This window comes from Phyllostomus discolor, chromosome 1 (genome assembly GCF_004126475.2).
Source record: "Phyllostomus discolor isolate MPI-MPIP mPhyDis1 chromosome 1, mPhyDis1.pri.v3, whole genome shotgun sequence".
Lineage (NCBI taxonomy): Eukaryota > Metazoa > Chordata > Mammalia > Chiroptera > Phyllostomidae > Phyllostomus > Phyllostomus discolor.
In genome coordinates, this window is record NC_040903.2 from 59,098,270 (window position 1) to 59,126,089 (window position 27,820).

The following is a 27,820-nucleotide window of genomic DNA, read 5'->3' on the forward strand; positions in this document are numbered from 1 at the left end:
GAAGATATAATCTACTCTTTTTAGTTTCATGAGGTAGAATCTAGGGATCCTACACTCACTTCACCAGTAAGCATTTTTTCTGCTTTGTTTATAGCAGAAAATTGTTAAACTCAAAGGATAGCCTATGTCTTTAGCTCCAATAATTTGATATATATATATATATATTTTTTTTTTTAAAAAACACCCCAAAGTGGCATAGAGTGGTCAGATGATCAGGTACTCCAGCTCATGAATGAAAGTGGCATATAGCATGTAGGTTCTATGAATGGTCTTTTGCCACATGTGCTGTGACACCCCTTCCATCTAGAAGTAGGGTCTCTGACCCCCTCTTGAGTCTGGTTGTTGTGATCACCTGATCATAAGAATATAGAATGCTAGCTTCCAGGCCACGCCTTAAAAGACTAGTAACTTTCTCTTCATGCCTAGTACTTTCTTTCCACACTCTGATGGAGTGATTTTGACATCACAGTCCAGAGACTATGGTTGTAAAAAAAGAGGAAAACCTAGAAATAATTATATGGAACCACAAAAGACCTGGAATAGCCACAGCAATCTTGAGAAAGAAGAACAAAGTTGGAGGAATCACACTGCCTGATATTATACTATACTATAAGGCCATAGTAATCAAAACAGCATGGTACTGGAATAAAAACGGAACATATTCACAATGATACATCTGATAAGGGGTTAATATCCAAAATTTATAAAGAACTTATAAAACTCAACACCAAAAAACCCACAAACAATCCAATTAAAAAATGGGCAAAAGACCTGAATAGACACTTATCCAAAAGGACATACAGATGACCAACAGACATGTAAAAAGATGCATAATATCACTAATCATCAGACAAATGCAAATTAAAACTACGAGATATTACTTCACACATGTCAGAATGGCTATCATCAGTAAATCAACAAGCAAGTTGCTGGTGAGGATCTGGAGAAAAGGGAACCTTTGTGCCCTATTGGTGGGAATGCAGATTGGTGCAGCCATTGTGGAAAACAGTATGGAGTTTCTTTAAAAAAAAACTAAAAATAGACCTGCTTTATGCCCCAGCAATTCCACTTCCAGGTATACATTCAAAGAAACTTGCAACACTAATCAGAAAGAATATATGCACCCCATGTTCACTGCAGCATTATTTACAATAGACAAGATTTGGAAGCAGCCCTAGTGTCCATCAGTTGATGAGTGGATAAAAAGGCAATGGTACATTTACCCAATGGAATATTACTTGGCCATAAAGAAGAAGGAAATCTCACACTTTGTCACAGCATTATACTAAGTGAAATAAGCCAGTCTGAGAAAAATAAGTACCATCTAATTTCACATATGAGGGGCAACCCCCCCAAAGCCCAGAATTTATTTATTAAAAAACATGTATTTATTCTTACATGCTTAAACTTTAGTCACCTTCAAAATACTCTCGATTTGATAAAATATGCCTATCAAGATGTTTTTTCCACTGTTCAAAGCAGTTTTTGAACTCATCAATTTTGATGTCTTTTAGTGCTTCCGCTTTTTTTAGTTTTACCTCTTCCACCTCAGCAAAACATTTTCCTTTGATGACTTTTTTAATCTGGGGTGGGGAGTTACTTGGGGTGAGATTGGGTGAATATGAAGGGTGGGGAGTGAGGATGATGCCATTTTTGGTCAAACACTGCTGAACACTCAGCACAGTGTGTGCAGGTATGCTTGTAAATCACCCATCATGAAATGGGAAAATGCATTGAAAGAGTCTTCAAAAAAAATTCACTGAAGCTGGTTGCAGCCTCTCACACTAACACCAGTTGGTATACTGATATGGATGGGTTCCTAGAACACTCACCTAGTGAGAGAAGCCTGCATTACAAGAGGTCTACCGCCCCAGAAGATAATTTCATATTCTGGGGGGTCTCCCCCTTGTATATGTGGAATCTAATGCACAAAATGAAATAACAAGCCAAATAGCAACATACACAGGAAGAGAGCAGACTGACAGCTATCAAGGGATGAGTTGGAGGGGCTGGGTGTGGAGGGTGGAGGGTGGAGGGACTGAGAAAAAAGAAAGGAGAGGGAAAACTCATGGACACAGACAACAATGTGGTGACTGCTGGGGGAGGAGAGTGGGAGGGAGTAGAGGAGGGTATAGGGGGATAAATGGTGATGGAAAGAGACTTGACCTGGGGTGGTGAACACACGGTACAATGCGCAGCTGGTGTGTTTTGAAATTGTGCACCTGAAACCTGTACAATTTTAACTGTCACCCCAATGAATTCAATTAAAAATAATAAAAGTTTTAAAAACTAGGAATAAAAAAATTCCTTTGATCGATACAGAGTTTAACTTGTGGCTCTCAGAACACTGCAAGTGACAGTGACCCTGAAGGTCTTCTAATATATCACTCCTCTGAGTTTAAATCTCTTCTGTGGTTGAAGAGAAAGGCAGGAGAAGAAAGCACAGACGCTATTCATCTGCTAAGATGAATGACAACCTCTGCCCTAACTTGGAATAACTCATAATCATGAGTTTTGGAGTCAGGCACACGTAAGTTTGGAATCAGACATATTTACTAACTGTGTGGCCTTGAGAAAGTTGCATAATCTCTCAGAAATTCAGTTTCCTTCTCTCTGAACTAGAGATAAAGATATTATCTTCAGGTGGTTGTGAGTAGTAAATGGATAATGAACATATAGTGCCCAGTGACACCAGGCATGTAAGTGTTCAATAAAGACCCCCATTGTCATCCAGGGGGACAGGGTTCTTCCCTCTCAATCCCTCAGGCCTGATAATAATACTCTTATGTCTGTTCAGGGCCTGCACAGGGTAGGTGATATTGGCTGGATTATTACAGACATACATGGTAGCATGGCCAATATTTTTATTAAAATATACATTTTACAAAGTGCTTAAGTTATTGTACCCAAAGTACTCTGCTCCTCCAAAGAAGGGCTCCTGTGTAAGGCCCTTGTGGGTGCTGCTGGCTTGTAGTGCTATTGGCTGAAGGCCAGGACTCTGGAGCTACTCTGCCCTCCAGGATGAGGGGACAAGAGACAAACATGGCATGCAGCCTCTGAGGAAGGCAATGTGGCTGCTATCATCTCCCTTGCACAGATAGGGAGACTGAAGATAAGAGAGTTGATGTGACTTAGACAAGGTCATAGAGAGAATAAGAGGCAGACCTAAGAGAACCCAGGTATCCTGGCTCTCCAGGCAAGCACTCTACCCTAACACACCACTGTGTTTTGAAAACTAAGCTAAAAATCTTTGCACAGCATGAAACAAGATGCACATATTTTATATTTCAAACTTCCCTTAGAAAATATCTAGATAAGAACCTGGGGTAAAGCTGAGATTTCCCAGAATACTAATGAGGAGCAAGGAGAACAATCTACTTCTTTAGAAGTGGAAGCAGGAGGGAGGGATCAGCAGAGAGTGAGCCTTAGCCAGGGAGACTTAAGAGGAAGGTCACTTCCTGAGTGACCCTCCCTATGGCCCCCAATTGTCAATAAAGGCTACTAAAATCAGGAAACATTATCAATAGAGCTCCTCATAAAAACTGAAAGGCTGTGTTTGGTGGCTGGGCTGGGCCAGGTGAAGCACAACCTGCCTCACAGACTCTGACCACTGAGGCAGAGGGTCCCTCGAGGAAGGAAGACCCAGAGCTTTCTACAAAGGACTGTGGGTGTCACAACTTTGGAAATGGAATTGGACTGAGTATAAACAGGTCTTCATAGAGTAGGAGGACCCCCAACCTTGAACAAGTGGGAAAATCAAGCAGTATTCAAGTGCCCTTTGACTATCAGATAGAAGACTATGTCATACATATTTATCATGAAAAGAAATTTGCGCCCTGGCTGGCGTAGCTCAGTGGATTGAGCGCAGGCTGCGAACCAAAGTGTCACAGGTTTGATTTCCAGTCAGGGTATGTGCCTGGGTTGCAGGCCATGACCCCCAGCAACCACACATTGATGTTTCTCTCTCTCTTTCTCCCTCCATTCCCTCTCTAAAAATAAATAAATAAAATCTTTTTTTAAAAAAGAAATTTGCACATATACATTAAAATAAACATACATTTTCCAGGGCATTTTCAGATTTTCCAGGGCATTTTCAAATTTTCCAGGGCTCTCTGGTTCCCAGGTTCAAGCAATTAATCATGCATTTATTTTTTAAATCACCTTTATATGTCAGGCTTTTCTACATTAGAAAAATCATATATTCTATGTTTACTTCAGGAAATCTGAAATTTTGTTCTCAAGTTTGACAGAATGAATCCCAAAGCATGTATTATATATGAAATGACTCACAGTTGTTAACAAAAATCAGCTACTCCCTAAAATAGATAACTGCAATTTTGTCAACTAAATGAAAACATGAACAACAGCTTTTTCTGCCTTTGTAAGCAAACGCCTAAGGAAAAATGTGTTCTTTAGTGAAAACTTGAGCTTTGCTTTGTCCCTTGTAATCAGAAGGAAGCACAAAGTAGAACCAGCTGAGGCAGCTTCCTTACTACTCTACCCACCTACAAATCAAGTCATTGCATGAAAGATTTTTATTCCCCCAAACATTCATTTCATATGTGTTAGGACACTCATTCCCCCAAATATTTAAGTGCTTTCTGGTCAGTGATAATGGCCATCAGTGGGAAACAATCACCTCAGAAGGACTGGACAATCAATAAACATCCACTTAAAAGAGGAACCTCCCAAATAGGTGAGAGAAAAATGATGTATTTCTCTCTGCACTTTGATCTATAAATGAATGGCTTAAAAGCCAGTTGGGAAGCAAAGTTTAAGAAGCTCTAAAAATTCAGTGATCTTACGTTGTTTAAAGCTATTTTTTTAAATGAAGACTATTTGAAAGCCCAATAATTTCCTCTTAATAAGCACTTGCTTATTTTAAAAGCAATGATTGTATAATAACAGCCAAAATGCCTTTGATGAATGACTATTAAAATTAATTTTACCTTATTTGAACCATGGAAAGAAAAGGTCAAAATGAAATCATCTCCTTTGCTTTTAAGTGCTTTTACTGATAGAAGCCTAAATTGCCTCTACTGGCTTCGAGAGCACAGCTCACACAGGCATATGCATCATATGTCCATGAACAGCCTATGGCATAGGTCAGAAGGATGTGGCAACAGCTCCAGCAGCAGGGAGAGCAAGAACCCAGGCCCAAACAGCAGGTGCTTCCATGCTAGACACTATGCAAAACTGTGCATGGTTAGGAAATATCAGCATGTTTCAGGCAGCGGATTGCTGGCCAAGGCACTGTTTCCCTTGCCAAGAATATGCTCAGCAGAATTGCATTTAATAGTGCTAAACTTTCACTGAAGGACTGAATGTTCTCCTGGAAGCACACTGCCCAGGAAGAAACAGTACCACAATTGAAAGAAGAGGTGGGAAAACTGAAGGAAGGCATAAATGAATGTGTCTACTGGCTTGCACAGATATCTAACCCTTAGCCAGGGAGTCATAAGCACTTTGGAATAATCAAGGGGACAAAGTACCAAATAGATATTGGACTCCTGCTATCTGGGATGACCTAGGGACTTCAGGGGATACAAGTGCCTGATTAGGACACCTCATGAGGTGCTTTTCTCATGAGTGACAATGGGTTCATGGGCCAGCTGTACTCATTTTGAGGTCCTCCATCTGGTCATGGTGAAACAACTGAATAGAGTTAAAGATCTGCTCCTGATGGAAGAATATGCAGAGCAATGAGAATAAAATGCACACAATTATTAGTAAACAGAAGAGAACTATTCACAAAACTTCACTCACTTATTCCATGGCATGATCTGGAGCTCAAATGACCTTGCATACTTACTGTTATTCCTTTGCCCATATGGGAAGTGATGGTTTCTGGACAATCACTCAACCCACTGGTCTAACAATCTGTAAGGCACCAGGAAACATGACTAAAGAACACCCACTGGCTCCATTTCAACCTAACACTGGCTCAGAGAAAAGGAAAGCAAACTATTCTTAGAGAAATGCAATTCAGAAGAATAGAGCAATTATAAGGCCAAGAAAGCTTAAAATTTTGACTCACATCCATTCTCACTTTAAGATATTAATGGTAAGAATAGGATAAGATTGTAAAGTAATAACATTCAAATAACAGTCATTTGAGAAAAGCTAATATGTGAAAGCTTACAATAAGACAACCAAATTAGTAATATTCGTTCAAGGTTCATAACAACATACTCCTTGCCTTGCAAATGAATTCTGTGTAATTTGCAAATTGCCAGCTTCTGCAGGCATCTAAAGCATTGCTTGGGTCTGAAAGCATTGTATCATTTAGGCAACCTGTCAAGAAGTGAAAAGGGTTTCCCTTTGCCTAACCCTGATGGATAGGCTAAATGTTTGTTTTGCCCTCTGGATTCCTAGTTTGCCAAGATAAAACATCATAAAATGATCACCCCAAAGAGAGGTTGTGCTTAATTCATTTCTATGGTATGCACCACTTTTAGAGATGAAGGTCATGAAATCTTCCATAGATACCAATATGTTTTCAGACACAATGGTACAAATGGAGCTCAAGTTGCAAAACAAAGAAAAATCTTGCAATAGGCTTCTGATATATAAAATTTGGAATATGAATTACCCTGCATTGGGCCTGGTTGACAATGTCTGGGTAACAGAGTAGAAAAGATCAGTTCTCATTTGGGAGATACATACCACAGTATCACTGTGTTTCTAACTCCCAGTGCAATGCCCACCTTATAATATCCTTGGATTCTAGTTGCATACAGCAGTTGCCTTGTAAAATTACTAAGACATATTTTTTCAGTATTTTAAAAGGTATAAGTTTACTCCCTGAGAGGCAATTGCCAGAAATTATTATAGTATATCACATAAACATAAATTTGTAGTAAAATTATTTTTAACACTTAAAAATTATCCTTATTCAAAAATGATACCAAAACTAAAAAGAAAACAAATATTCATTAAATAATTGAAGAAATTTCAGAACTGAGTGAATATTTTATGATATTAAGAAATTTAAAAACTTGTTAGGTATGATATTATGTTACCATCAAAAACTCTTTATCCTCTATTGACACATTCCTAAGTATTTAGAAATGAAATATAATTGACATTTGTTTCAAAGTAACCCAGTGTGATGAGGCAGGAGTAAACGTGTGGGGATTTAGATGAAACAAGACCGGCCCCACCCCAGTATAATGTCAGCAAGATGGTGGTATAGAATTTCCTAGCTCTTGTCCTCTCCCAGAAACATCACTTTGAACAATTCTCCATGAACAAAAACTATCTTCACAATAGCTAAGTATTACTGGTACACAGAAATAAGAAAAGATGCATTGAAGCAGGTAGGAAAAACAGTTTGACATTTTCCCCATTACCAGTTCCCTATCACGGGCAACCCAGCGTGGACAGAGTCACTGACCCCTTAGAGAAAGGTGATTAAAGTAAACATATAACCACCATGGACTCCAACACCAGGCACAGGTTCTAAGTGGGCTCCTATGACCCAGGCACCTCGTGCCAGGCCAGGCCAGCCCCTGTAACATCATGCCCCAGTCATACTCCCAGCCCCTGTAACATCATGCTCCAGTCATGCTCCCATGGTCTCAGGCTCCCAGCTCATCTCAGCACCAGGCCAGCCCCCATAAACCCAGGATCCAGGTCCAGCCACATGAGCCCGGGTCCCAGGCCATAACCATAGATTCAAGCACCAGACTCACTCCAGTGAACCCAGGCTCCAGTCCTGCTTTCATGGTCTGCCCACCTGAGTACTCCAGCAGGAAGCCTGCCCACAGATACCATCGGACAACCCACTCAAAAGGCTTTCCCTATTGAAGCCAGTCTGCAACAAGTGGAAAATGTGCCCATTTCCTCAAATAAGCAGAAACCAACAAACGGCCACAAGGATCATGGATAATCAAGGAAACATGAAACCACCAAAGAAAACTAATGAAGCTCCAATATCTGACTCTACAGAAATGGATCTCTATGAACAGTATGATGAAGTATTCAAAATAATTATTTTAAAGGAATTAAGTGAACTATAAAAAACACAGACAACTAAAGGAAATTATTAAAACAATATATGAACAAAATGAGTTCAACAAAGACTTAGAAACCATTAGAAATACTTAACGAAATCCTAGAATTTAAGAATAGAGTGACTAAAGAATTCTATAGAAGCTCAACATGGAACTTGACCAAGTAGAGAAAATTAATGAACTAGAATATAGGTCATTTGAAATCAGCCAGTGGAGCAAAAAGAAAAAAAGAGTAAATAAGTGTAAAAGAGGCCTACATAAATTACAGAATATTATTATGAAAAACAACCTATACATTATTGGAGTCCCAGAGAAGATGGGGAAAAAGACATAAAACTTATTGAAAGAAATAATTGCTGAAAATTTCTCAAATTTGCAGAGAGATCTGAACATCCAAGTTCATGAAGCTAATTAATTGGTTACCTCAAAATTTTAAACCCAAATAATCTTCTCAAACACATTATAAAACCATCTAAAATCACAAAGAAAAAAATTTTAAAGCATCAAGGGAAAGAAAATTTCTTATATATACAGGAACCACCACAAGGCCATCAGCAGTTTCCTCTGCAGACCTTGCAGGTAGAACAGAGTGGGAAGACACATTCACAGTGCTGAAAGAAAAAAGTACCAATCAAGAACAGCAACCAGAAGGGAGAGGGGAGGGAATTTCAGGGCAAAAGGGGAAGGGTTTTCAGGAACAACTATGGGGGACACATGGACAAAAACAAGGGGGTGGGTAGAAATGAAAGGAAGGTAGGGAGCACTGGGAGGGTGGGGTGGGATGGGAATAAAAGGCAGAAAACTGTACTTGAACAACAATTAAAAGAAGAAAAAAAATGCTTTACCTAGCAAAGGTGTTTTTCAGAATTCTGAAAGATAATTTTCCAAACAAATGATGGAAGATTGAAGCACCAGACCCACTAGACCTGTCCTACAAGAATTGTTAAAGGGACTTCTTCAAGCTGAAATAAAAAGATGTTAATTAGTAACATAAAAATATAAAGCATGCTGCTGAATGCAAGTATATACTCAAATTCAGAATACTCTAATACTCTAAGATGGTGGTGTATTAACTACTTAACCCAAATACAAAGGTTAAAAGACAAAATTGTTAAAAATAACTAGCTCCAATAATTTGTTGATGGATAGATAATATAAAAAGAAGTAAATTATGACATCATATACATAAAATATGGAAATTGCAGTAAAAGGGTGGAATTTTGAATATGATCAAAGTTAAGCAGTTATTAGAATAAAATAAACTGTTATATTTATAAGATGTTTTGTGTAAGTTCCATGATAACCACAAGCAAAAACATATAGCAGATTAACAAAAGACAAAGAGAGGGAATTAAAGTGTAACACTATGGAAAATCATCAATTCACAGAGTAAGCAGCAGAAGAGGAAAAAAGAAACAAGGGAACTATAAAAATGGCCAGAAAATAATTAATAAGTTGTCATTGGTAAATTTGTATCTATATATAATTACTTTAAATGCAAAAGGATTAAATTCTCCAATTGAAAGGCACAGAGTGGATAAATGGATTAAAAAACAAGACCTGATTATATCCTGTCTACAACTGAATCACTTCACCTTAAGATAATTAAAAAGTCATAGTAATTAAAACAGTATTGTATTGGCATAAAAACAGACACATAGACAAATGAAACAGAATTGAGAGTCCAGAAATATACCCACACATATATGGTCAAGTAATATTTGACAAGGGCACCTGGAACATTGAATGAGGAAAGGATAGTCTCTGCAATAAATATTGTTGGGCAATGTGGATATTCACATGCAAAAGAATGAAATTGAAATCTTATATCATTGACAAAAACTAACAAAAAATGGATTAAAGACTTAAATGTGCCCTGGCTGGTGTGGCTCAGTGGATTGAGTGCTGGCCTGTGAACCAAAGGGTTGCCAGTTCAATTCTCAGTCAGGGCACATGCCTGGGTTGCAGGCCAGGTCAGGCCCCTAGTTTGGGGTTAGCAAGAGGCAACCACGCATTGATGTTTCTTTCCTTCTCTTTCTCATTCCCTTCCTCTCTCTCTAAAAATAAATACATAAATCATTAAAAAAAAAAAACTTAAATGTAAGGCCTGAAACCAAAGGAAACAAAAATGCTAACTTGAAAAAATACGTGCGTACCCATGTTCATCGCAACATTATTTACAATAGCAAAGACATGGAAGTAACCTATGTATCAGTGGACACATGAATCGATGAATCTTGAGGGCATTATGTTAAGTGAAATAAGTCATACAAAGAAAGGCAAATACTATGATCTCACTTATATAATGAACCTTAAAAAAGCTGAACTCATAGAAGGAGTGAGTAGAGTGGTTGTGGCTAGAAGCTGAGGGTGTGGGGAAATGGGGAGACATTGGTCCAAGACCACAACTTGACTATGAAAATGAGTAAGTTCTGAGGATATGATATAGTTAACAATATTGTATTACATACTTGAAATTTGACAAGAAAGAAAATCTTAATGTTCTCACCACCCATACAAAAAATGATAATTGTATGATATGATAGACATTAACTAACCTTATTATGGTAAAATTCCACAACATGTGCATGTATCAAGTCATTGCATTGTACACATTAAACTTACATAATGTTATATGTTAATTATATCTCAAAAATGCTGAAAAAAGACTAAACATAAAAAATAACTGGCCACATGTTACTAATTTTGTTGAGGCTGGATGATATGTACACAGGCTTATTATAATATGCTCTCTATTTTTGTATATGTTTGAAATTTTTCATGATACAAAGTTTTTTAAATCAGCATTCAAAGATTCAAATATTATCATCATTAAAAGTCATACTATTATTAGTTTAAGGATGTCTCATCAATGAACTAAATTAACAGAGCCCTTGAAAGAAAGTTATGCTTCAAGGGAGTTACAGAGCTCACAAATTGTCCCTTCTCCCTCATGTTGCTTGGCAATACAGTAAGAAAACATCATTTATTCTTCAAAAATTATCCATTTTCATCAAAATAAAATTTCTGCTTGGCATTCACTACAAATATCACCAATGCAATCACTTATTGGAAACTTAGTGTTAAAGAAATATATGCTTCAACACCTAGAACTGAAGTTGCCCATTTCTCAGTAATAAAATTCAGGGTCTGGCAACTTTGAATTTTTGAAATGGCAAAGGCATTCTAGAAAGTTTTACAAATTCTATCTTACCAGTCATATATTTTGAGAGCACTGATAGAGTTATTGTGATGGGCTAGGTGTCTTATTAGGGTCTTTGTCCACTTTAATCTCATTGAATCTTCATCAAGACCTTATGATGTAGACACTACATATTTTTAACTGGAAGAGGAAAACAAAGTTTCATTTTATTTTTTGGTTGACAATTAAAAAGCAAATTCTAATTTTGCCTTCAATATTGTGTTACAGTGATTTAAACAGTGATTATGCACAATATAGTTTTTTCAAATTGAAAAAGAAAACCCCAGATTTTAAAAAATATCTACTCTTGCCCTTACTGGTGTGGTTCAGTTGGTTGGGTATTGTCCTGCAAAGCAAAAAGTCACTGGTTCAATTCCCAGTCAGGGCACATGCCTGGGTTAGGGGTTTGGTGCCTGGTTGGGGTGCATATGAGAAGCAACCAATTGATGGTTCTCTCTGACTTTGATGTTTCTCCCCCTCTCTTTCTCCCTCCATTCCCCTCTCTAAATTTTTTTTTAAAATAAAAAAATCTACTCTTTGCCTAGAAAAGTACTAAGGTTCATTTAAAACACGTGTTTAAATATAACAGCTTCCAAGTTCTCATTTGACAGCTTGGTAAAGGTGCTACAGATTTTTTTTTAATGTGGACACTATTGTCACCCCAATTGTATAGGTGAGAAAACTGAGTCTTTGAAAGTTTAACTAAACTCACCGAGTGTCTTTCAGATATAGAGAGGCTAAACTGGAGAGGAACACAAAAAAGTTTGGTTGCAGAACCTGCATTCAAAGGAAGATCTGAACTACATGTCCACAGAAAAAGGAGATGCTTAGGAGGAGCAGTTTTCTGCTGCAAATGATTAGTGTACTGCAGCGATTTCCAACCGTGTGCCATGGCAGGTACACTGTGCATTTCAAGAATTTTTAAAACATGCAATACCTGACTATTAGTCAGGAGCACTGACCTCTTTTCTCTTAGATTGTCAAATAAAGAAAGGACAACAGCCAACCCAGCAATACCATCTGGTGTGAATGAATTAAAAGTATGCCTACATTTTTCCTCAGACTGGCAAAAAGTGCAATATAATTTTGGTGTATCGTAGAATTTTAGTAATTAGTTTATGTGTGCCATGAGAAGGAAAAGGTTGAAAATGTGGTGTACTAAATAATCCCAGATTACTCATATATATTTCAAGATACAAAAGTTAATCACCAAAGATTTTTTTAAAAGGTCACCAACACTGTTAAGAATCACAAGCCTCTTATCTTGATGACCTAACTAGGTCCAGTGTAATAAAAATACAAAAAAAAACCCCTCAATAAAATAGAAATCATTTCTCCTTTCTCCTATAAACTTATTTGACAATCAGAAGAAGGAAAATAGAGAAAAAATGTTTTCTTATTTGGTCTCAGTAAGAGCATCTCAGGAATTAGAGAGATGTAAAAAGAGCTTTGCATTTTATTGATAATTGAGAGTTCATTTACCTCCTCACACTATAAAGAAATTTGCCAAAAATAGGCTCCTGTGACCTGCAGCTCATCTCTTTCATGTCACTTAGTTGTATGGCCATCTGAAGCCTTAAGCAAAAAGACCTTGAGATTTGAAATAACAAGTCACTCAGCTTTATCTAAAATGTGCCTCTGATGGATCAGTTACGAAAGAGCACACATAATTTGGGTATTTTGTGTTTTGTCCTTGTTGGTTTCTCCTTGTCCCTGCCCTGACCAGACCTGAAAGAGCTGGCTCACAAGTACTGTACATGGTAATTACCCATGTAAATGAGCACTGTTAGGAAACTGCTGTCCCCAAAATGTGCACACATATCATTCTCCAAAATTCACATTGAAATCCTATCATAGAGCAAATCATTTGTTACCTGACCTTTCATTAACATTAATTAATGAAAGCACCACATTGGGGAGCATGGAAGTGGAAGCTAAGAATAATGTCACAGTGGGCACTTCACAAAAGAACTGTCAGATCCCTACAAACCCTTTGTAGGAAAATTTAAGACTAAACTTCAGGTACTAGGAAAACAACACTGGAAAGGAATTTTAAAACCTGAGCTACAGACACATCTCATTCTAGTGCCGGAAGGTGCTTCCTCCAGCAGGAACTCAGTGAACTCCTGAGACAGCTGAGGCCTGAATTCCTTGAGGAATTCCAACATAAATAGTTCATCAGGCTATCTACAAATGGCGAGGAAAGGGATTTAATTTTTCTCAAATGACCAATTATGTTTCAAAGCAGATTTACCAATGGCAAAGTGCTAAATAGAAGATAAAAGACTTTCCACAAACTTCTGTCTAAAAGAAAATACTCCATAATGATTATAGTGGATTAACATTTTTAAGATTATTTGTTTCATCAATTAGTTTTGAAAAGCATTATCAGTCAAGGAAGGCTATTTCCGTTTCAGTAATACAATGTGTGTATGGCGGATTGATTTTGGAACTTGGGCAGCGTGATGAGTTGGTATGTCTTAGTTTGGTTTCCTCACAACTCCTTGCAATATCCCTTGCAATCTTGCATTTTTCGCCTCTGAGCCTCCAAATATGCTGTTCCTTCTGTCCCAGAACATTACCTTCAACCCTTTCCTTTGATTTACTCTACCTCAATGGCGTGTCTTCTAAGATCCTTACTTGACCATCAAGACTGAGTAAGGTGCCCTCCTGCAAGCTCTTGAAGACATTTGTTTCCTATTGCCTGTACCTGGCTGGCCCAGAAATGTGAGGTCCTGCTTCCTTTTCCTGACCTTCCTATGACACTGACAGGGAAGTTTCTGCCCTATTACATCCCTAGTACCCAGCCTGGTACAGCACATGGCAGCGGGTAACCAGTAGTGACTGAAAGCCAAATAGCATAAATCTCTTAGAATCACATATATTCACATTCTATTGTCAAACAAAAGGATTTTTAAGCTCTATATTTAAATTACCCCAGAGATTCAATGTGATTTGCGAGCACCTGGAAATGTAAATTATTTCATAAAGATCAGGAAATAGCTTTTGTTAATATTTAAAAATATATTTAACTTCCCACTTTACTATCTTTTATGGGATTGCTTACAATACAAAAAAATCAGAAATTTAGTTTAAATTAAAAAATGTTACTAGAAAGAAAAATATGTTATTTAATATTTTTTAAATGTCTATAAAGCAGAAAACATTATTTTCCTCTCTCCTTGTCGTACTCAACCTCCTCTACCAAGGACCTGTGAAAAGCACACAAAGATAGCTGTCATGACCAGGAAAGGGCAAGCTTTGATGACTGGGAAACATTTTTTCTGTATAGAAATTTAGACTTCTGAGCAGCATAAGCATAAAGTGCTTTCCAAGTGATCAGGAGCAGTAACATTTGGTCACTATCTACTTTGCTGTTCCTGCTGATTTTAGCACCTCATTCAGCCTTTGGTTTACTCAGGTTAAGGAATTTTCAATCTCCGTTAGGAAACAAGGCTATGGAAGCTCTGCTGACTGCCCAATACAGGGGCTCACTTCTTAGTTCCCTATTTGATGCATGTAACAAGATTGGAGTTATAACAGTAATTTATAAGCATTGTGGCAACAGTCTTTTAGTTCCTTCTGAATATATTGTTAAGCTTTTCAAGAGGTAGAAATGATATATGATGGTTACTGTAACAGTAGAAAAGCCAATATGAGAGAATAATGCATCTAAATTGTTAGAATTTGACCTGGCTGGTGTAGCGCATTGGATTGAGCGCAGGCTGCGAACCAAAGTGTCGCAGGTTCAATTCCCAGCCAGGGTACATGCCTGGGTTGCAGGCTATAACTGTCAGCAACCGCACATTGATGTTTCTCTCTCTCTCTATCTCCCTCCCTTCCCTCTCTAAAAATAAATAAATAAAATCTTAAAAAAGAAAAAGAACTTGTAGTGATAGAAGCATGGCAGTCCTTATTGTGAGCCATCAAAATTGAGTTGTTTGTCCAAACTGAGCTAGTCCCAGCTCCCATTCACTTTTTCTCACTCTTGTCCCTACCTGGAATGTTCCTGTCCCCATTCTCCCATCACCTCTAACTCTTGCTCCTTATCTACTTTGTCCAAATCCTCCCTAACCTCAAGTTCAAGGTCAAGCATTATTTCTCCTTTCCCAGAGCTTTTCAGCTAGGTGGGATTTATTCCTCCTCTGAAGTCCTGTAAGAACTATATCTGTACTTCTGTTTGCTTATTTATTTATTTATTTATTTATTCAGTTAACACTTACAGAGGGCCTATTGTCCCAGACAGTTCCTACTACTTGCTTAGTAGTTTTATGAGGACACATGTTTTAATCTCCTTTAGTAGAGAAAAAGCGTGTTTGGGACAAGTTTCATGTCTGATTAATTTTGTATCCCACAAGACAGTTTTTGGTATGAACACTGTTCATTGCCTACCCAACATCAGTTTACTCCTATTTCTACTTTTCAACAGAATTCTAATACTGTTTAGACATTCCTTTGTCCAAGTTTTGACCTCAAGACATGCCATATTGTTGTATGTTCTCCTCCTTCTCCCTCCTTCCCATCTCCCTCTTTTCACCTTCCTCACTCTCCTTCCTCTTTAATTCCTTTCTTCCTTCAAGTTATTCAACAAACATTTACTGAGCTAGGTATTTCCTTGGGTGTTAAAGATAGAAAATGGAGTAAAGAGAAATAGTCTAATTCTTAATGGATCATTGGTTAAGTTTTATAATAACTCCTCCAAGTTCCCCAAACTTAACTAAACTCACCTTCTTCATGAGGAAACTTAAGTCTTTAGGTTAAATAACATGCCCAAGTTCAGAAAACAAGGTTCAGAGAGGAGCTCAATGCCAGGTGCATACACACAACACACCCACCCACTTGGTGATGTCTGTGCAGAGTTCTTAAAAGAATAAACTGCTGTGGTCATTTAAGAGCCAGTGGAAGCATAAGCTGTGGGCAGAAGACTCCATCAGTGGGCTAGGAAGTGGGCTCACAGAGAATCCCAGAGACACATCAAGAGCAGGAGATATATATATATATATAAATTTGTGTGCACATTTATATGTGTCTATATTTTTTAAGTTTAAATTCAGACCTGAAAAAATAGATTGGCATGTCAAGACAGTCCCTGCCCTCAAAGAGCCCATAGCCTGGGGGGAACAAATGTTTTTAATTACAAAATTCTTTGGCATGTGTAGGCCCAGGGCATGGTGCAGGGGAGGGAGCAGGCTCTGAAACAGCTTCACTGAGCCGGTCACTCTACATGTGGGCTCCCAAAGGTGATTTTTCTCACCTTTGGGAACTGGAGAATTGGATACCCAGAGTGCAGTTATGCTGGAGCGTACCAGAGGGTAAGCTTAGAGAAGTGTCCAGGTCACAAAGAACCTTTCATACCAGTCTCAGTAGTTATTGCTTCACCCTACAGATGATAAGAAGCCTTAATGGATTTCTAGTAGGGGGTAATTAGATTTTCATTTTAGAAAGATCACTCTGATGGCATATGAAAGAATATACTGAAAGGGAGCCACCCCAGAGACAGCAAGATTTGTCAGAAAGTGTCTTTTAGTTTTTAAAAGTTCAGGCAAGAAATAATGGAGGCAGTGGGATATACAAAAATAAAAAGAATTGTGAGTTAAGAGATTGGGTTTTTAAAACTTGGTCACATAAGTAAGGATACAACTTCTTATTTTTCCTATTATGTATGTTTTTATTTTTTTACTATTTCTTTGAAATAAATGTTTATTATTCACACAAGTATGTATTAACTGATTATCTGGAGTGAAAAGCTATGAAAACCCTAGAAAGCATGTATGCAAAAAGGTATATTACCATATAAATATTCAATATACAACAGAGCTTTTAAAGGAGAAGGTGAACATAAAATAACAGTGTTGACAATTATTCAATACCAAGGGCTCATCTTAGAACTTGTAGTCAATTTAATTCCTAGTTAAGTACCTATTGGTGACCTGGCCTTGACCAAAAACATTCACGCTGAGTGAGCTGTATGTGATAATGTTCCGAATAAGCAATACTGGGGGCTCTTTCTAATGACAGATTAAAGAGGTTCCTGTCCTGGAGAAATGGTAGAATTCCCATGCTTACTAATTCCAGATGAAGAGAAGAGAAGGAGGAGGAAGAAAAAGTGGAGCTCGTATTTTTGCAAAAGGAGGAGAAATAATGATTTTTTTTCATAAGCATTTCAACACCAAGCAAACATAATTTTCTGTCTACCTCTGCAGGCTCTGGAAGTCTGGGGCGGTGTTTACTAGTTCTAACAATCTTTGATTCAGCTCTTACAGTACATTAGATTTGACCAAAAGGAAAAACAAGACTCATAAAAAGTTATCATATCTTTCTGGTCCAGAAACAAAAAGCAGACATATCAGGAAAGTTTGGTATGAAACACTGAGTAAAAATGTATTTCCTCTATGAGCAGATGTGAATATTAATTTAGCACAGTTCATGGTAGTAATAAGCTGGCAACCAAGTTTATATCAACTGCAGGGTGGATAAATAAATTGTTAGATAGTCATACAATGAAATACCACTCAGTGCATTAACATAAATGAGTCTGAGGTTTGTGTATCATGAAACTAAATATACAAATGGACAATGGCCAGACCATATATAAAAATAAAACTTTGACCCATAACCTTCTGCCATCCCTTATCTCCAATAAACAGGCCAGGAAGCCAGCCTGCTCTAAGTCAGATTTGCAGGAAGTCAGATCTCTATCTTTCATTATAATCCAAAAGGCTACACAATAACTTTTGTGAAAAATGACCAGGATTTGATTAAAAACTTCCCTAATTTTTTTTTAATTTATTCACTTTTAGAGAGGGGAGGGAGAGGGGGGGAGAGAGGGGGAGGGGGGGGAGAGAGAGAGAGAGAGAGAGAGAAAGAGAGAGAAACATCAATGTGCGGTTGCTGGGGGTTATGGCCTGCAACCCAAGCATGTACCCTGGCTGGGAATTGAACCTGGGACACTTTGGTTCGCAGCCTGAGCTCAATCCACTGAGCTATGCCAGCCAGGGCAAAACTTCCCTAATTTTTGTCCCATTTCCAACTTAAGACCAACCAGAGAAAGCCAAATATGCACCCTTGACTATTTATAGAAGATACTCCCTTCTAGTTAGCCCACCTATAGCTGCCCTATGCCAATCAGGGCATACCTGAAGCCTTCCCTCCTTCTCCGCTATAAAGCATAATATATTATTTGACAACACTAATATAATATCTGAAGCTAATCTAGTGAAATACCAAATTTTGACAAAGCTGAATTGTGGGCTTGTGCCTATTATATTTTTTTCTATAGTTTTCTATATGTTTCAATCTTTAATGATACTAAAAAGAAATGCCAATGGTAACTCTTCAAATTATGTAATAAAAACATGGCAAATGATATTTCTAATGCAGTTTCTTATGCAGTAAATGATGCTTCTACCTGATACAAATACATTCTTAAGATTGGTACTCAGTGACTTTTTAAAGAAACAAACAGAAAGCATGTATTTCTATAATTCAACTTCCTTTCCTCCCACTAAAAATGGCAAAATATTGAGTTTTCTGTTTTCTTTCTCTTACCTTTATTATTTCCTTTTAGTGAATGTATAGGTGTCTACACATGAGCCTTCATATGACCTCTTGTGACTTCATCACCCTCTTCCTCAATCATACATGTCCCTCATGTATCTCTCTTCTGTTTTAAAAATGGCATGTTTTCATTTTCCAAATATAAGAACAGTATGTTCATTGGAGAAGTTTTAGAAAATACAGAATATGTATAAAGAAAGAAAAAGTACCCTCAGTCATCCCATTCAAACATATTTTTTCAATATGTATTTTTCATTGTATATTTCTGAATAATTTTGTCTATGTATTTTAAAATAATAGATCTTTAGATTTTATTAATATTAATATTTTATTGAGATATTTGCCTCAAGTGCTATAATATCTATACCAAATATGCCCCTTATGGTATATAAAATTGTCATCTGGAGAGGAAAATATTATAAATAAATATATGAAATAAATGTGTGAATCGAGCAATAATGAATTGGGATAGAAATATCACCTACATTTTCACATATGAAAAACTTTAGCCCTGGCTGGTGTAGCTCAGTGGACTGAGCACAGGCTGAGAACCAAAGGGTCACCAGTTCAATTCCCAGTCAGGGCACATGCCTGGGTTGTGGGCCAGGTCCCCAGTGCAGGGTGAATGGGAGTCAACCACACATTGATCATTCTCTCCCTCTCTTTCTCCTTTTCTTCCCCTCCCTTTAAACATAAATAAATAAAATCTTTTAAAAAATGAAAACAAAAAAGAAAAACTTTAAATATATGTTATTTATTAGTTTTTAATAATTTTTATTGTTATTCTATTACAGTTAACACACACACATACAAACACCCAATAGTTCCCCAAAGTTGATATATGGAGCATTGACTAAATTTCTTAAGGAATTCATTTATAAACTACACTGTTCCCAATGTCTCCTAGTGAGGATTCTGGAGGCAGCTGACTCATCCTCTGGTTTAGTGTCAGGGACTACTACATCCAGAACACATGATTTGGATTCAAGCTTAGAAGAAACCAGGTTATCATCCTCAATTATCTCTCTTAAGAATCTGGGCATTAATCCAATGTCATTTCCCTACTTAATATTTAATTCTTTTCTGAATATGACCTGCCTCATAATTTTAAAAGAAATCATTAGAGTTTTTACCTAACTCAGTGAAAGTCAGTTTGATTCAATGTTACTTTCATAACATTATCAAATGTCTGAGGGATAATTACGTCTTTTAGTTAGAGAAGTTACAGAAGTTAACAAAGCTACAACATAAAATAGTTTAAATTAAGATTATATAAAATACAGAGAAGAGCCCTGACCAGTACAAGCAGCCTGTGATAGAAATGTCTTGCAGTTCAAATCAGTTACATCAAAGGAGGAAAATGCACATTTATCCCATCTTAATGCAATACTTCTAGACAGCTGATTTAATCACCCCAAAGCTCCATGATATAAAATACTAGCATGACCTAAAATGTTTAATTCATCATAAACTAAGTTTAAAATATTAAATTAATTCAAGCATTTAGTTTGTTTAGTCAAAATGATACTATTGGTCTTGCATTCATTTTGTATGAAATGTTGATCAACTGTCACATGCTACAACACATGTGTGGGGTGGGGGGAGGAAGGCTAAAGGTTTAGGTGCATCTCTGACCCCTCTTCCCAGTGAGCACACCTGGCCCTGCCCATCTTAGAGACACCTCCAACTTAGAGGACTTGAAACTGAACTTGGTATCTTTCTTCAAAAACCCTCTCTGCCTTCCCATCTTCATCAAAGGCATTGACATCTGTAGTTTCCCAGACAAAATAAGACCTCAGTTCCTCCTTTGAGTGCTGTTTTCCTAACTTTCCATCTCCCATTCTTTCATTCTACCCATTAACCTATGAATCAGGAAAGCTTATTGATTCTGCTTCATAAATGTCCCTGGAATACAGATCCTCCTCATGGTCCCACCTTCACATGTGTGGCCTCTTCCAGAGCCTTTACTCAGTTCTTCATTGTCTGTGATCAACTGCAGCAGCCACTCACTGCCTGAAGGGCCTCCTCAGTTCACACCTCACTCTGCCCACAGAGTTCTCCTGTACAAAAATATATTGTGGAAATCTTAACATCTGCTAGCTCCCTGTAACTACTTGGTGTGATATATCAAGATTTCTGTCATTTGACTGCAACCTATCTCATCAGCTTCATGTTCTGCATGAATCTTGCCTTTTACATTTGTAGGCCTGGGCAAGAGCAGAAATGGAAGCCCATACAGTATATGTATGAATATAAAACTTATAAATGAAGCTTATAAACTGTTAAATAGGTCAATCCTTCTATCTTAACAAATATAACTCCTTAAAGGACTTGGAGATCTGGGGTGAATTTAGAATTCTTGAACAGCTCTTGAACAAGCCTCACACAAGAACCAGCAGCACAGGAAGGCTCTGGGCCACCGGTCTGCACCCTGCTCCCTTTTCTTCCACTCCTGGTTTCTGTACCTGATGTCAGAGCTCAACCACACACCCCTGCAAACAGCTACCCCTTGGTCCCACCTAAGGTCTGGAGATGCTTACATGCACAACGCATTCCCACTGTCAAGAAGACTACCTGGGGAGGATGTCCGCACGGACCATGGAGGTTAGTTTGGGGTCCATCTGAGCAGGTCATTCTGGGGTCCTTGGTACCTGGGGCATAGGGGGCATGGGCTCCAAGATGACAGGTTACCTCAGTCCCATGGACCTCTGATCAAATGACACTGTCTACAGAGCAGGACCTAACACAAAGGTCCCTGTTGCTCAAGTCTAAAGGCAGTACAATTGACCCCTGAACATTAGTAGTTAAAATTTAGGAGCGTCAAAAGCTATACATAGTGGTCAAGAAGAAGGCATGGATAAACATGCTTCACCTCCTCGTACAATCACAGAAAGAATTACAACTAGAGCCATCAGGATATTGAGCTGTATTGAAGTCCAACAATAAAAATTCATCTAGAAGCTACATTCATCTGGACAGGTAGGAGGGGCACAGATGCAGAGCTGGTCAGAGAGGCACAGAGATACAGTGTGGCATGGCAGGTGGCAGAAGGAGTGGTCTCACATACATGTGTGGTAGATAAAAATTGGGAGGGATACCTTGGTAGTGAGTGATCCCAGAACCAAGCCATACTTCACAGACCAGCATTTCAGCACCAGAAAAATATTCCCATAACTTCCAGCTGTAAAAACCAATAAGAGTTGGTGCAGTGGAAGAAACTGCCAGATTTTCAGGAGACTCTGCTTAAAGGGGACGCATGGTCTTAAAATATATGCAGACCCATTCTGTCTTGGGTTCAGCACCAGAGGGTAAGCTGGAAGGGTGCCAGTCTCAGAGGTCAAAGGCCAGGCAAACCTCCAGAAGCTAGGCGGCAGCGTTGTCCCTTCTTCAAGCCCTCCCCTCACACAGAACCAAAAAGTGGTGAAGTGGGTTGGCCTGCCCTGGCGATTACCTAAGGTTCCACCACACATGACTTACAGGTGCCTTTTCTATAACTGGCCACACTACTAAGATAGGGAACCAAAGCAGCTCTACCAAATACACAGACAAACATAGTAAGACTGCCAAATTGAGGAGTCAAACAAATATGGCCAAAATGAAAGAACAGAACAAAATCCCAGAAAATGAACGAAAATGAAATGGAGATAAGCAACCTATCAGACGCAGAGTTCAGAATACTGGTTATCATAATGCTCAAAGAACTCATTGAGTGCAGCAACAAAATAAATCAGACCCAGAAAGAAATGAAGTTTACACTAAGTGAAATAAATATTTACAGGGAACCAAGAGTGGAAGAGATGAAGCTGGGATTCAGATTAATGATTTGGAACATAAGGAAGAAATAAGCATTTAGCAGAACAACAAGAAGAAAGAATTTTAAAAAATGAAGATAGTATAAAGTGCCTCTGAGATATTTCCAAACTCACCAACATCTGAATCATAGGGATGGAAGAAGAAGAAGAAAAAAGAAGGAGAAGGAGAAGGAAGAGAAGAAGAAGGAGAAAGAAGAAGGAGAAAGAAGAAGAAGAAGAAGAAAGAAGAAGAAGGAGGAGGAGGAGGAAGAGGAGGAGGGGAAGGGGAGGGGGAGGAGGAGGTGGGAGGGGAGGAGGAGGGGAAGGGGAGGAGGAGAGGGAGAAGAGCAGCAGCAAGAAATTAAAAACTTATTTGTAAAAACACTGAAATAAAAGTTCCCTAATTTGGTGAAGGAAATAGACTTACAAGTTGAGGAAGCACAAGAGTCCCAAACAAGTTGGACCCAAAGAGGACCACACCAAAACACATCATAATTAAAATGCCAAAGACAAAGACAGAATTTTAAAAGCAGAAAAAGAAAAGAAGTTAGTTACCTACAGGGGAGTCCCCATAAGACTTTGTTGATTTCTCAAAAGAAACTTTGGATTCCAGAAGGAAATGGCAAGAAGTATTAAAAGTGATGAAAAGCAAGGACCTACAACCTATATTACTCTATCCAGCAAAGTTATCATTTATAATGGGAGGGCAGATAAAGCACTTCCCAGACAAGGTAAAGCTAAAGGAGTTCATCATCACCAAATCATTATATGAAATGTTAAAGGGACTTATTTAAAGAAAAGAAGATAAAAAAAGCAACCTATGAACATTAAAATGGCAAAAAGTTCACAACTGTCAACAACTGAATCTAAAACTACAAACTAAGCAAACAACCAGAACAGGAACAGAGTCATAGATATAGAGATCACATGGAGGGTTATCAGCTGGGAAGGGGCAGGGAGAGAATGGGGGGAAAGGTGCAGAGATTAAGAAGCATAACTGGTAGGTATGAAATAGACAGGAGAAAGTTAAGAATAGTATAGGAAATGTAGAAGCAAAGAACTCATATGCAGGACCCATGGACATGGACTAAGGCAGGGGGATGACTGGAGCAAATGGGGATACTTGGTGGAGAGGGGCAAAGAAGGAAAAATTGGGACAAATATAATAGCATAGTCAATAAAATATATTTTAAAAAGTTATTCATAGATTTTTGCCCGTGCATGGGTGGGCTCCCCTAACCCCCACATTGTTCAAGAGTCACCTCTATTGTTGTCCAGCACACCTCACGCCCTAGCAACACAGTTCTCTTTGGTTTCTGACATATATCTGTTCCTTTTACCTCTTCTTGTCTGAACGAGCTATACATAAAATCTTTTCTCAGGGAAGTGAGACACATCTTTATAGTTCCTTTTTTATATTTCTAACATTCATTTTCCCTAGTAGACTCTGAGACCTTGACTATTCTTCCATTTTGTTTGAATCTCCAGAGTCTACAACAATGCCTGGTATGTAGTACTCTGGATAACAGTGTGATGAATGAATAAGTAAATTCATTAATGTATCAATCAATTCTATCCCTGTCTCCAGCCCATCCCTGTTTTTTTTCTTTCTCAACTTCCATTCATGTTATTGGATTTCTAAATCCATCAGGCGTCCCAGAAGGAAAAAACAAAATAAAACTCTACTGCATTGATGTCGGTAAAACAGGGTCTTAACACAAGGACATGGAGGCAAGGGAAACTAGAAACAATAAGTGAGGGATCTAGATCCTGAAGAATTATATTGTCACCACATAAAATTCTTAATTATCCTATATGATTAGTTCTAGGATGTGGCAGACTGAAAAGATTGCTATCATTTTCCTTATAATTTTTTCTATGCTATCCCTAATAGTTTATACAGTGTTGATTCTAAATTAATTATCAGCATGGCATGACACGGCATAATATGGTGGTGTGTGGCCTCCCACTCAGAGTATTATGTTTCTGCATTTAGGAAATGGAAGTGATAACAGAACCTTCCTACTTATGTTAGAAGGTTAGTGTAAAGATTACGAAGGTCTATACCATCCAAGTGCTTAGAATATTGCCTGATGTTCATAAATGTTAGCTAATCCTCTTTTCCTGAAATTTCTTCCTTCCTTCCTCCGTTCCTTCCTCCCTCCCTCTCTCCCTCCTTTCCTTCTTCCCTTCCTCTCTAAGAGAATAGATCTTAAAACTCATCACAAGAAATTCTGTAACTGTATGAGGTGATGTATTTTATGTAAACTTATTATAGTGATCACTGCACAATGTACACATATATCAAACCATTATGTTGTACACTAGAAACTAATACAATGTTGTGAGTCCATTATATCTCAATAAAAAAGTAAAACAATAACTATGGACATTATACATAATATAAACGTCATGATAGGGGTCATTATAATCATAATCAAAGATTCTGATGCAGGTAAAAGATTTTTTGACTCACATTATACTTACCAAGGATGGTGGGTATTTCCATCATCAACCTCCAAGTATCACTGTCACTAATACTTTATAATCGGCTTTTCCAGCTTTGAAATTATGCAATTGAGATAATTTTTAAATTTGGAATCTTATTTTTTCAAATTTTACACATAAAATGAGATTCTGCTAATATTTACTAACATTTGAATCACACTTTTAAAATTCACATATTTTAAAATTCAAAATTTGACAGGATTGTGTATTTTTAGATGCTTTCTTAAATTTTCAACATTTTGGCTATACCACCAAGCTTTACAATGTAGAAGTAAAAAAGACAAACTGCAAAGTCATGGAGATGGTGTAAAGGAAGAGAGAAAGCAATTATGACAGAGCTGGGCCAGCGATGGACCACAGCTGTTTCCTCTTGCCGTGGGGCACACAGCTGGACTCATCTCAGTTTCCTCACATATGACCAAGTTCTGGACAAGGCAATGTGAGTCGGCAGTGATGTGTGCCACTTCTAAGCCTAGCCCTTAAACATATGCAATCCTCCATGCCCCTTCCCCTTTCATGGTAATGTGGAAGCCTTGAATCAAAAATAGCAATGCCATGAGATAAAAGAAAGCTGGGTCTCTTAATCATTGTTTGGAAGGGTGCCATCCACTAATCAGGAATATCCATTACATGACTGAAAAGTAAACTTCTATTGTGTTCAGCCCTTGAGATTTCAAGTTTATCTTCTGTACAGTGGTCAGGGTTACCATACAGAATATAAACATCATAAATTATCATCAAGAAGCTCCACTACCCTTGAGCATAAATTAATAGCTTGGATTAGAATGATATGTTTTAGAGGATTTAGCAGCAAAACATTTACTTTTCTATTGCTTACTCTTGCTTATATTAAAAGTTTGCCTGCATTTCCTAAATCAAAAGCATTCTGTATGAGAAAGAGAAACAATTGGGTTCTAATAATCCATTTAGAAACTCTCAAAATTAGGTGATTTATATTAGGAAAGAGCTTTATTCAACTTGAACTACAGAGGAGGCAAAGCTATGTCTTTGAAAACCATCCCTAAATGAGATCTAACAATGGCATAAGAAATATCACAACCATACCTGGTGGCATCATTACAGTAATATTTCAGCTCTGATGATGTACGCTCCTTTAGAACTTCCAAGCACTTGAAGACTTCTAGCAAGGTGATGAAAGGAGAGAAGGGCTGATCACACAGGAAGGCAGCTAGGTTGATAATATGCTAATTTACATTGTCACATTAAGGAGTATATCAAACTTGGCCAGAAGTATCTTGAACATACAACACTAATACTGCCAGTCATAAAAAAGGTGACTGGTATTCTGTAACCAATAAAATCCTAATTCCATCAGGCCTCCCACTCCACTGCCATGACTTTGGAAAAACAAATGGACTTATGGGAGTCACAGGAGAGATACAACAGGCAATCTGGCCAGAAGCTACTATGTGTTCCATTGGGTGAAACTGGCAAACCTGTGCACTGTGGAGATACTAAAGGACCTAGATTGATTCAGGTGTGAATAAGGAAAGCTACAATACTATTATCCCCTCAAAGAAACAATTGGAAAGTAACTTTTTAGGTTGGTGCTACAATATAATAACTTTCTTTACAGGCTCTTATACATCTTTGGGGGCCAATGTAGCAATGTTTTGTTATTGCTTTCGAAGTGGTACATCACCAACCACTATCTTTTTCCTTTCCATCACCACAACTGAACTTTCCCTACCAGTGAGTAGTTGGTGAAGACTGATCTTATATCAAAAGAATCTCTTAGGTAATCATAAACAATGTGTGAATCAACTGAAGCCTAAACAATGGGGATAGTGGAAATCAAGACTCATTCAATATATAACTGCTTGAGAAATGGGTGCAAATTTTAGTACAGCTTCTTACATAGAAGACATGAAAACCACGAAGCTGGGGTGGGGGAAGGGTTGGAACACAGTGAGAAAAATGGTAACATATCCATCATACATTATTAACAACAATAGAAACCACACCTCAAATTTTCCATGCATAATGTTCAAATAGTGCTCCCCAGCCTCCAAAAAGCATCTAATTGCCTCATAATCAAAATTATTTTCACTTGCCATTGTGCCTGGAGAAGGATAGGGAAGGAAGAGAAGCAATGATTGATTACTGGTTCATTAGGACTGATTACACATTTTGGCCCCTATAAATACAAATGTCTTTAATTAATTTTAAGTGTGAAGGAAGCCAAGTTCCAATGGCATGCACAGATTGCATATGTCAAAGCTACATGTGCTCTGGTGTTCTGAATAGAGCTTCTTAGACCCCTAACGTCATTAAGGCAAACCTGTGAGAGAGTTAGGATGAAAGAATGATGCAGTAGCAGTCAATCCCACTCCTTTGATACAACACATTTGCTGTCTTAACTCCTTATCCATTACCCTAAATCCTCAGTAGACTTGAAATTCTGTGGGAACTACAATACTCAGTAGACTGTGCATTGTTCAGCTGAGGACCTCCAGCCCCAGGCAGTGCAAACAGTACATCGTAGGGATCAATGTTTGTCTCTGAGTCCTGGTTCTAGATGGTTATTTGCTGCAGATCTGTGCAGCTTGAGAAGATTCAGGCAAACCTGCATCACCCTCAGCTCCAAGCACTCTCATGAGGCAAGGTAAGCCCAGGACTGATCATGATCCATGATCTTTGTATTAACTGTCTTTGGGCTGCACCAAATGGTAACAAGATATGTCCAAGTATTTTCTCAAGCCCTCATCTCTTGAGATACTGACCAC